The sequence below is a fragment of the Gadus morhua genome, unplaced genomic scaffold (genome assembly GCF_902167405.1).
Source record: "Gadus morhua unplaced genomic scaffold, gadMor3.0, whole genome shotgun sequence".
In the NCBI taxonomy this organism is placed as follows: Eukaryota; Metazoa; Chordata; class Actinopteri; order Gadiformes; family Gadidae; genus Gadus; species Gadus morhua.
Window position 1 is genome coordinate 40,771 of NW_021963976.1, and position 10,878 is coordinate 51,648.

A 10,878-nucleotide genomic window follows, 5' to 3' on the forward strand; every position below is an offset into this window, starting at 1 on the left:
TCCTGCTAGCTGAGTGTCGAGTTGTGTGTGTCCCTGAGAAAGCCGCCTCAGCACAACTGCTGAATGCCCTCGAATGTAAATGTTAGGTAAATATGTAAAATTCCCCCAAGATTTGATTTAGGCAAATTGCCTTTCTACCAGCCTTACACAAATAGTAGCGATAATGAACGCTCAGACGAAGTAGACTAAATCATTATTTGACATTGGGACAGATTCCGCCCACATTGCAATAAACCCGCTCCTTGTTTAAACAATACGAGCCTAACTCTTCAAAAGCAGAGCAAATGCAGCTGTGTCAAGAAAGAAGACAATGAAAACCATGATTGTTTTGATGCAAGATGAATGTACTGTATAGTATAGCGGCACCCCTCCCCTGTATGTGTCTCAATCGGATCAACTCGGCCGAATGAACGGGATTTGCATTTCTGGCAGCTGGACTCTGTGAAGGGTAAGTAGCCTAAATAAAGAGATATTATCTTATTAAAGCTATTATGTAATTGTAGATAATTTAGCATAGATATTAATCCTATTGAAAATAATAATGGTTGAATTTGTTTATGGAAACAGCAAAAGACTGACTGTTTAGTTTTTTTAGGCTGTTAAATATGCAGTTAATGCCTAAAGGTTTATGTCTTTGTCTCTTATGGCAGGTTCAGACTACACGATTCTCAGATATTCCTCCACAATTTAACATGTCACACTATACGATCACAGAGCCAGGAAATCGGGCCATGTCTTGTCGGAAGACTGGCCACACTACAAGATTTGAGGGTTTGATGCTCTCTACTTTGTATCATTCACGTTTGCAAGATACTTGGAAAATCATATAAATTATACAAAATCGAACAGACTGAGATTTGGAATGGCCCAACTATTGAATAATTTAACCCAAAAATATTTAAATAATAAAAAAAGAGTTAAAAAATACCACAGATTTTATAATTTTTTTAGGGTTAATCTTTGTATAATGAGTAAAAAAGGATTAGGTTAGGACGATTACTATTATCACAAGCAAGTTCATGTGATTAAAAAATATATATTTTAAATAGGCTAGATATATAATTCATACAATTATATCTATTAAAACGTTACGTATGAACAAGCAGTTTGTTTCTCAGTTGTTGGCAACATTTATATGTTGCCAACATATATATGTTGGCAACAGAGTTTGACAGAGTTTGCGAGAATCCAGTCTTGCGCTTACAGGAAGAACGGATGGTGGAATGTCAGTAGAATAGACACGTTGTCGTCGAAGAAATTGGGATAACAGGAACGAAAATCGAGGCAATAGAAACCTCAGCCTGAGAGGGTGAAATGGCGCAGACAGTCAATCACCCATTTCTTTCGACAGTCAATAGTCCCATTATCTGATATAGATTAAATTCTACTTTGAAATTCATGAAACAGGTAATTAATAAATATATCGATATTAATCTCCATATATTAATCAATAAATGTAGGAGACAAGTGCATAGACTGGTCTTGTTTAGGCCTACTGGGGAAGTTTGCAACAGCATGGCCTACGCTTACTTTCGTATACTTACCCACGAGCTACAGCCAGGGTAGGACTCTAAATACTGACACCTAGTGGTGAAAAATAATAGCAGGGTATGATGTAGGTCTGTGTCTTTTCTCCCAACATGTACTTATGTTTAGAGCCAACGGGGCTTTTATGTTGTTTGAAAAACTTTGGAAACATATTGACCTCAATTTCATTGTATACATTAGTATGATATTCTTTCAAAATGCACACAAGCCCTTGCCCATATAATAACGTGAAATTGTGTGGCGCATTTCATATACAACATAGCCCATTATATGGTAGAACTCATACACAACGATGGTACTAAAAAAGTAAAGAAAAATTGGCGTTTTATACTAAAAGATAGGACGCCGGTGCTTGGTAGCATTAATGGATGGAGAGCTCTTATCTTCTACTGTTCTCAACCTCTAGATGGCTGCGGTTGTAAGAAGTAGGTTTGGATTTAGTGATTCGTTTCCGTGATTCAGTTCGCGTCGTTCAGTTCGCCAAGGGGTGTCGTTCACGAATCGTTCGTTCGTTCAGTCGAGTTTCCGGTAGCGGTGAATCGAATCATGCACGGTTCTCTTAGGCTGAATCCGAATACTAAGTACATACTATTTCTGTTCAGTGTCTACTACTTGACCGTACTATACTTGACAGTGTAGTACGGTCTACAGCTATGCGTAGAACCCCCCCGAACGCTTCCGAACACCGCCGACTAGGGATGAGTCGGTCGCGACCGATTCGTTCACAACAAACAAATCCCGAACGTGAACGTGACAAGAACTCCAAAACAAGAAGAACTGGTTCTTTGATTCTTTTTTTTTAACATAAAACAAAAATATGGTCACGTAAATAAAATATACAAACGAACAGAGCTTCGTCTCCCCGCAACCTTATATCGATTGAGTCTACAACGTTCTCAAAGATTCAGCCAATGAGAGGTAAATTATGCTCAGGGCCGTCAAATGACGTAATCTGACGTAACGAACGAATCAAACAAACGAATCGTTACAGTGAACTGAACTGAAAATACTAGTTCCCGGAAAATAATCATTTTGCCCATCCCTACCAAACCCCCAAGAACACTGCATACTTCTGCAATCCACCAGTGCTCAGCGGCCAAGCCTGCTATTGCAGCTGTTTAAGCGGGCTGTGGACGGGTCCCTCAAATCATGGGACCCAGAAGTAGATATCTCCGTTCACTCCAATACAAGTGGGGAACAGGAATGTGTCTCCGCAAAAAAATTCTGGATATCAATCAAAGGCTCATAATTACCTTCATGCCATGTCCAAATTTTTTTTTTTTTTTTTCTTTTCAAAACGCCACCTCAAGCGTTTTATTAGCCGTTATCTCGCTGGGGAAGAGGGGTGTGCAGCTGAAAGGAATCGTAGTGAAACAAATGGCATCCGAGAGGGCCTAGTTCAGTGCTCCGTTAACGTGTCCGATTTTTGGACTGGTTCATCTGCTGCTCAATAACTCTCACGGTCCTCTGCTTGCGATCATTGTGATTCATCATGTATTGATCCATTTATTCAAAAGATCCAAAGACAAAGAACAGGTGCATTACGGTATCATTTTATATTGTTGTTGGACCGGAGTGGGGGGATGGGCACGCATGCATTCTATATTTCTGCATCCGGTACGTCACGGACTAGGCCACATGTCTTGGCCATAGTCTTGGCCCCATAACGCGGAAGCAAATCGCTCCTGTAGGCCTATGTTACCCTGCGCCACTGAGCAGTTTGTATAGGAATGAATGGGCGGCCACTTTCCAGTCCGTGGTCCATCCTTTATTATGTCCATGATCCCTACCGCCGACACTCCACCCGATGTTTGGAGATGACGTATCTCCCCTCAGATGCCGGCAAAATTACCTTGATAAGTAACCTGTTTTCCGTCTTGTCATCGTTGCTATTAAATTAAAAATGTTATTAAATTAAAGAAACATTTAATACTTGTAGCCTACTTACATTTCGATATTTCGAAATTTGCGGGAGCCGCTGTTGGTGGTGTCGGGTCAGCCATCTCTTCTTCGTTCGTTACCAGACTCCGGTTGCATTGTGGGATAGCGTAGTGAACTCCGTTGTATACTGTGGCGGTAGTACGCATTCGGAAACGTTTTCCGTACTGCACAATGCGTACTGAGCATTCAGACGCGCTATATTTGAGAAAATACAAAGACGGCATGCATTTACCATTTCACTGAAATTTAATCGTATAATCATACGCTCGCTCACTAAGCCTCTTCCCTCTTCACCATTCACAGTCAGTGAACGAACATCGAGTCAGCGACTACTATTGTTTCTGGGAGGAGTCGAGTCTGAGAACGAACGAGAAAAACGAGAGAGAAGTATCAGTTTGGTTCTTTCTTGCTAAACATTCAAAATGATTCGGTCACAAACGACCCATCACTAATCCTCAGTCCCATCGCGGATTTTGCAAGCGAGGCGAAAGACGGTATCATTTTATATTGTTGTACATGAATCGTTACAACATGATTTTAAAATCAATTCTCTGACTTACAGGAAGCCAATGTAACGATTTCAGAATTGGTGTAATATTATCAATTTTTTTGGTCTTTGTTAGAACTCTAGCAGCAGCATTCTGAACAAGCTGAAGCTTCCTCAGAGTTTGTTTTGGGAGACCTGTAAGGAGACCATTGCAGTAATCAAGCTTACTAGTGATAAAGGCATGTACAAGTTTTTGTAAGTCTTCGGTGGACATGAGCCCTCTAAGTCTTGCTACATTTTTAAGGTGATAATATGCCGATTTTGTAACTGATTTGATGTGACTGTCAAAATGTAAATCTGAATCCATGATAACCCCTAGATTTCTGGCTTTGATTGAGGTTTTCAGGGACAGAGAGTGAAGGTGTTGGGTTACTTTAAGCCTTTCCGTTTTAGAACCAAATACAATTATCTCTGTTTTGTCCTCATTTAGTTGAAGGAAATTTCGGCACATCCATTCCTTCACTTGCTCAATGCAGTGGCACAGCAGATCTATGGGCCGATAGTCATTTGGTGATAGCGATACATAGATTTGCGTGTCATCAGCATAGCAATGATGGTCAATATTGTTATTTTGCATGATTTGCCCTAGTGGGAGCATGTAGATGTTGAATAAAGAGGGTCCTAAGATCGAACCTTGTGGGACTCCACATGTCACGTTGGTTGATTCTGATCCAAAGTCGCCAATGGAAACAATAGTTCCTCTTTTGTAGGTAAGACCTGAACCAATTTAAGACAGTGCCTGAAAGCCCCACCCAGTTTTCTAAACTTTCCAGAAGTAATGTATGGTCTACAGTGTCGAATGCAGCACTGAGGTCAAGTAGCGCGTCTGATACCTTCAATTTTATCAATATAAAAAGCTGCAAACTCATTGCATTTCTGCGTGGAATGGAGATCAGGTGGAATTTCTGTTGGGGGGTTGGTCAGTCTGTCAACAGTTGCAAATAGGGTTTTTGCATTATTAGTGAGAAAAATGTTTCTCTATGACATTCACATCTATGACTTTCAAAATTTTCAAATTAAAGTTTTCTACAAGATCATCAGGAGAACATGGGTTAAGAGGTGGTAGCAAGGAGATGGCCTTTTTAAAAAGTACATTAGAATCTTCATTGATATACCGTTTTTTGACAGTGTTTGATTTTGTCTGTATATCGGGAATAAAAGATATGTTAAAGAAAACACAAAAGTGGTCAGACAAGGAAGGATCAGTCACAGAGAGATCAGAAACATTGAGGCCCTTTGTGATAACCAGGTCTAGAGTGTGCCCCTTACAATGAGTTGCCTCTTTCACATGTTGAGACAGTTCAAATGTGTCCAAAATGGCAAAAAGCTTTTTTGCACAAATCATCAGTATGAAAATTGAAGTCAGTTATAACTAGACAGTCAAATTCTGTGGAGATGCTAGTCAATAATTATGTGAAGTCATCGAAAAAATTTGCAGAATATGTGGGTGGCCTGTAAATAATTAATAGGAGAACTCTGGGGGAGCATTTCAATACAGCACTAAGGTATTCGAACGATGGAAAATCACCAAATAACATCTGTTTCCCCTGAAATACATTTTTAAATATAGCAGCAACCCCTCCACCTCTTTTTCCAGATCTACATGCATCAAAAAAGTTATAGTTGGGAGGAGCTGTCTCTATCAGAACGGTTGCACTGTTAATTTGTTCCAGCCATGTTTCAGTTAAAAACATAAAATCCAGTTTAGAAGTGGTAATAAAATCATTAACTAAAAATGATTTGTTATTAAGAGACCTCACATTAAGTAGAGCCATCCTGATGGTGTTGTTGATAGGCTTTAAGGTTGTTTTTGGTTTGGAGGCAATAGATTTGAGATTTGTGAGGTTAGCAGTGTGTCTAAGTTTCCCTTTGTTTACTCTCTTAGTGGTTACAGCATGACTGCGAAAGTTGTCCTGCTTTGACGTAGGCAACCTTGGGTTCAGCAGATTATGTGAATCTTCCTTTATACTGTGTCTACGGCTGAACCCTTTTTTGTCTCAGTAATACTCATGACTACTATCAGTATAGTGGGGGGGCTGGGGCGCTATCCTCTTGGGTGTTATCAGCCTGTCGCCATGACATGGCGATGCTATCAATGACCCAGATATAAGTTTGCTGCCAACATATTCCAGTCTCTTATATTTGGCTGGAAAATCGCAAAGGCAGGAGACATTGGAGCTGGAGAGATAGCTATGGGAGAGATGAGGCTGGAGGTCTCAATGGCTGGAGGCCCCAATGGCTGGAGCCATTGGGGCTGGAGAGATAGCTATGGGAGAGATGAGGCTGGAGGTCACCACAAAGGGAGGAGACATTGGGGCTGGAGAGATAGCTATGGGTGGGGCAGGGTGGAAAGTTAAATTTCAGTGACGGGCTAATCCGGCTGATACATGTCTTCTTCTCAACCTGTGCTCTGATTCAGGCCTGTGCGTCAGACCTTGGAAAGGTCTGTGGGCTGTTTGCTATCTGTGTGTCAGATAGTGGCAGAGTAGGAGGGGGGGGGTGGCCATTCCTTGCCAAGCCAGCATCAGCGATGGGGGAAGGCACAGTGTTGATGGCGTCGGGCGGGCTGTTGTCTCTCTTCAAGGTCTTCTTCTCAACCTGTGCTCTGATTGTGGCCTGTGCGTCAGACCATGGAGGGGGTGGGCCGTTCCTCGCCAAGCCAGCGTCAGCGATGGGGGAAGGCACAGTGTCGATGGCGTCGGACGGCCTGTTGTCTATCTTCAAGGTCTCTTGGCTGTCTGCTATCTGTGTGTCAGATAGTGGCAGAGTAGATGTGTGGTGGAGGCTGTAGTCTCGCTTCTTCTCAACCTGTGCTCTGACTGTGGCCTGTGCGTCAGACCATGGAGATTTGTGGGAAAGTGAGAAGAGAAGATTGTCCCTCAACAGTTTTGAGCCTAACCTGTTTGGGTGTAGGCCATCTGCTCTGAAAAGATATTTGCGCCCCCAGAATAAGTTGAAATTGTCAATAAAGCCCCTTCCTCTTTCATTGCAGACTCTGGAAAGCCATGTATTCAGTGCAAGTAGACGACTGAATCTGTTTATTCCCCTGTCATTCAAAGTAATCATAATCTCATACTCGTAGTGGGGTTATCTCAGCCATGATTGAGAAGGATTTTGGGGAAAGGAAATTTGGCTTTGACTCCCTGAAGTACATGAACTGCGACATGGAGGAGAAAGGGATTCAAATCGGAGTAGTAAACTTTGACATTTTAATACAGTTCCGCAAGAAAGGCGACGAAGAAGAAGGGCGCGCATTTCCTATCCTATCCTATCCTAATGTGCAAAAGTAAACAATGTACAAAGTAAATGAGTTGGAAGGTCAAACCGGAGAAGTGATTCCGGAAATGATTTTGTTAGAGATAGAAGATAGATGATAGATAAATAGTTTAAAAAATATTGGATGTGCGGGTAAACTACGGAGAGGGTCTCCGACAGGCTCTCCAGCTACGGAGAGCATAGTATGCCTTGCGACTATGCTTCGCAGTATGCCTTTGAAACACTTTGTGCTTGGTCGATGAAACGCAACCAGGAACGCCTAATGGGCGTTCTTGTGTCATGACGGAAACGCCCAAGCCTGCAGCTGGACCCTTCTCTTACAAACGGTTCCCATTATTAGCCACAATTGGAGCTACATCTGCAGGTGTAGAAGGGAGCTTCTCCTGTTTAAAGCGGCTCAAGTCCTACACCCTTAACACAATGGGCGAATAGGCCGCAAATGAGATTCCCCTCTTTGAAAGACCAGCAGCTGCTACTGTTATGCACATTTGTACACTTGTTACACCTCCATTTATGTAGTAGAAGCACCTGTAACTCCAGAACTAGCTTTCAGGAATTAATACATGTTTATCTTATTTGAGCTTGTTTGTGGATTAATCTACGTTCTCCATCAATATTGCTAAATAAAAGGATACAGTTAAGGTTAGCCCAGAAAGTAAAAGACTTTGGTCAATTTCAACCAAATTTCTTTATTCATTTTGGGCTTATCTGTGGCTTTGTCTTTGTCTCCAGATGCCCTCATTTGGCAGAACAGAATTGCTGCTGGTTCTTTCTTTTGTTATCTTCAGTGGGATGAGCTACCTCTGGATCTCCCCCAACTTTACGGCAGAGAAATTGATTGTCACCCCAAAGAAAAAGTGGTAGGTCTCAATGTTTATTTGCATGTGCACGTGTGTGTGATTGTTATTGTCACGCCCAGTGCAATGTTCATGTTTTAACTCAAATGTTTATTTTTTTTCTGGAATTCTTGCATATATGAAAAGCGCTCTATAAATAAAGTGTAGCATTATTAATATTACCTATAGGACCCCTCCTACTGGTATAGTTAAGCCTCCGGCTTCCTGCACATGCCCAGCGAAGTCATTCGATCTGGCAGGGAGCATTCCCACTGCCAACCGAGCAGACATTCAGAAACGACGGGCAGAGGAGTACAAGAAGCACCAGGCGAGGTATGCACGGCCACCTGTACCAGGAACACAGGATGGAACAAAGTGATGGCGGGGAGGAGAGACACTGATAAAGAATGTACCAATTTCTTAAAGAACACTTTCTTCAATATTTCAATTGAATTTGTAAGATGCTAGTTAAAGTATTTGGCCTGTTTGCTAAGACCCCAGGTTAATTGTGGACATCATCTATGTCACGGTTTAAATCAGCCAGGGCTTTTGTTCGACTCTCCCGGAAACCTCCTGAAATTGGGATGGTCCATTTGATTAAAAGCCAGCGCCGTTTAGCAGCTCCCAGCTGTAGCTCTGTTTTTTCAACCCAAATTAGCGCATACAAACTGCCCTGGATAGGTAATAGTAGGCTAATAGTGGCCACAAAAAGTTACAGATTTGTTTTTGGTTGCGACTGCGCATGCCCACCACAAATTGGACAGGGAGAATAATTTGGTGTTATCATAATAGACGGAGAAGCCAGTATTTGGACTTGGCATGTTTCCTTATTGTTTGATGTCATATCATGGTCATTTAATGACTTAGTGCAGGAACTGTTACATAGTGTGAGTGTTTTATTCAGTTAGAATATTGTTCAATTGACCTTGGTTGATTATTGGTTAAGTGGCATATCGTTTTGTCTCCTGTGTCCAGAACAAGCTCCATTTTGGACACACTCCTCTTTGCTCCATCCAACTCTCCACTGCAGTATCCCATTCAGGGTTTCACAGTACGCCCCTTGGTCCCCACTCTTATTCCAGGTACAGTACGCTGCACTTCAGTGGTTCAATAAAATCGTCCCGAAACTGCTCTTTAGTTCAGTTGCTTTGCAAGTGCACTGCACAGATACATATAGAGTGGAATGTGCTTTTTCCTAAGCATCAATTCGGTCTGCATTTTATGTTCAATGTATTCCTCAGGAAATAGTTCACCCTGAAATATAATTTGTTTCAGGTTTAGCGTTGCACCGGGTTCAAAGAAGCGGCTACAAGGTTGGTAACAAAACTCTGGGTGTCAAGTCAACATCAGGATACAAAGGGATATTTGTGAATGTCTTTATCAGGGTTTTCAAAATGGAGCTGTTGGGGACTTTTGGGTTTACTTGGAAGCACTCTTTGACTGGGAACCAAACCCCCTCACATCAACCTATGGAAGGCAGGCCTGTGCACCTTCAAAAGGTGTTTGCAGATGACGCCATGCCCAAGGTTAAACAACAGTTTTCTTCAACACCAACAAAAACATAAATATACAATAACTAAACCAGACTTTTATTTTAATATTATATTCCATATCTGCCAAGCCCAGCTACATATTCCCAGCTACATGTCACTTTATTCTATACATCTCACCTTTTTTTATTGTGTGTTGAATTATTTTTTTCTTTCGAACAATGCAGCTCTTTTCCAATCTACTGTAGGCCTATTTCTGCCTTTCTTACTCTTCCTTTCTTTGAATCCATAAAGCTTGAATAAACAGAGTACTACTGCTTGATGTTCTGCATTTCCCTTCCTGCCTTCCTTCTGATGTTTGCGCAACATGGGTGACTGCAAACAACCAATTCAGTTTGTGGAGTACAGGAGTGTCCTAGGTTGTGAAAATTGTGAATATTCAAACAATCCTTTTTTATTTGAGCACAGCTGAGAGCTCGCTTACTCACTCACTCTCAACAAACTTCCCCTTGTGCTTAACAGGTATCACTACTGGTCACCAAGGGTGTCCTCTGTCTAGGGAGCCCAAGTGACGTACCGAGTGTGGAAGGTGATTCATGAACTCGGTCATTTCAATGTGTAACCAAACCACTTGTCACTGGGATTGAAATATGATTTCGGAAAAACCAATAGGTGGAAAGAAAAGGCTGATCTTGGAGACGCTCAGCTTAGAGGAACTCAACAAACTACTGGCGGATGTCACCTACACCCTCCCTGTGTACCACATACACACCGGAGACCTGGGTACTCTATGACTTTTTAATTTATGTATGGGTTATATAATGTAACTTAAAGATAAGTACTGAACAGATGCTCAGGTTTAAAATAAGTATGTTAAAGTGATGTTCTCATTTTGCACTCAAAGCTTTCTGATATTACATTGGATTATGTATTGTGCGTCAAATCGTATTTAGGCTGGATGTTTTTAATTAGTTTTCACTTCTTTTTCAATCAGTTCACTTTTCGTTTGAGCATCATGAAGCTGTGTTCCCAATCGCCATTCGGCAACCATCCGCACCTGTGCTTTTTGACATGGGAACAAGTATAACAACAAAAGTTTTTCCTATAAATCTTCCATTTTTATCGTTGAGTAGAATCATGAACCCTTACCTTCTTCCTCTCTCTATCCCCTGCCCCCCCCCTCCCCTCCCACTCTTTCAAAGACGTTAGCGACCAAGTGACAATCACCACCAAGACCTTT

General features: G+C 41.7%; 1 long non-coding RNA gene across 1 annotated transcript; it reads left to right on the forward strand.

Moving 5' to 3' along the window:
• Positions 1-382: 382 nt before the first annotated feature.
• Positions 383-8,475, forward strand: LOC115538444 (uncharacterized). The gene is made up of 3 exons (XR_003975321.1): positions 383-448; positions 8,045-8,172; positions 8,338-8,475. It is a non-coding gene; the product is annotated as an uncharacterized LOC115538444 (long non-coding RNA).
• The last annotated feature ends 2,403 nt before the right edge of the window (positions 8,476-10,878 follow it).